Here is a 1,088-nt window from a genome sequence, read left to right as displayed (position 1 = left end):
ATGAAATGCTCGGTGACAACTTGGGTCGTCACACCTACATCTGAATCCTCAGGTGAAATTGAGAAAATCAGAACCTGGTCTCCTTTTTTTTTCTTTTTTTTTGCAGGGCCATGAAAGAAAGCCCTAGCCTCAACTTTATAGCAAATAGTTTGGACCAAAGTCTCTTAGCTCAAGAACTTTTGAAAATGCTATAGCGTGCTATAATAGAGCTATAGCGGGCTATTTAAAACAGTTGTTCTGCTGCAGCCGCCGTTGATGATTGATTCCAAGTCACTGGCTAGGGTGGCCTACTACTACATTTCGTAAGCACGCCATTGGTTCTAGTTTATAAGTGCCAATTTCTTTCTTGTTTACGGAAGATTTGGCTGGACATAGTTGCTGCATAAGTAAGCACTCAGTTAGTTATATCTGTATCAGCGCAATGATGAGCCGTAGTCGCTTCAGCGTTGTACCAAATTGGTTACTAAGATATTAACTTGCGACTTGGATTATTTCCGCTTGGTGCTAGGAAGGATCTGTTGTTATCTTAAGTTAGCATATTTTAGTATGGGCGTTGGACTTTCTGATGCAATTTAATGTTTGTAGTTCCTTTCTCGATTCTTCAACTCTAGATTTGACGATGGTTGAACCAGCTGATTTGGAAAGTGTTGATCTTTGCTTAATCTGAACCCAAGGAACTATTAAGAAGAGATGTTATTTCTCCGCTAATCCAACAAAGGGGTGGTGGCGCAGTTGGCTAGCGCGTAGGTCTCATAGCTATAACGTGAGTGATCCTGAGGTCGAGAGTTCGAGCCTCTCTCACCCCACCTAAAATTGGCCTTGTGATGATTAAACGCTCGGTGACAACTTGGGTCGTCACACCAACATTTGAATCATCAGGTGAAATTGAGCAAATCTGAGCGTGGTCTCCTTTTTTTCTTTTTTTCACAGGCCCATGAAAGAAAGCTCTAGCCTCAACTTTATAGCAAATTGTTTGGACCAAAGTCACTTAGCGCAAGACCTTTTATAAACGCTATAGCGTGCTATAACAGAGCTATAGCGGGATATTTAAAAAAATGGTTCTGCTACAGCCGCTGTTGATGATTGAT

The 1,088-nt window shown here is 41.5% G+C and overlaps 1 non-coding gene across 1 annotated transcript; it reads left to right on the top strand.

Moving 5' to 3' along the window:
* The first annotated feature begins 717 nt into the window (after positions 1 to 717).
* TRNAM-CAU lies at positions 718 to 806 on the top strand. Its single transcript is given in 2 exon segments — positions 718 to 755; positions 771 to 806. It is a non-coding gene; the product is annotated as a tRNA-Met (tRNA).
* The last annotated feature ends 282 nt before the right edge of the window (positions 807 to 1,088 follow it).

This window comes from Triticum dicoccoides, chromosome 6B (assembly GCF_002162155.2).
Source record: "Triticum dicoccoides isolate Atlit2015 ecotype Zavitan chromosome 6B, WEW_v2.0, whole genome shotgun sequence".
Taxonomy (NCBI): Eukaryota; Viridiplantae; Streptophyta; class Magnoliopsida; order Poales; family Poaceae; genus Triticum; species Triticum dicoccoides.
This window is presented reverse-complemented; position numbering and strand designations above follow the sequence as displayed.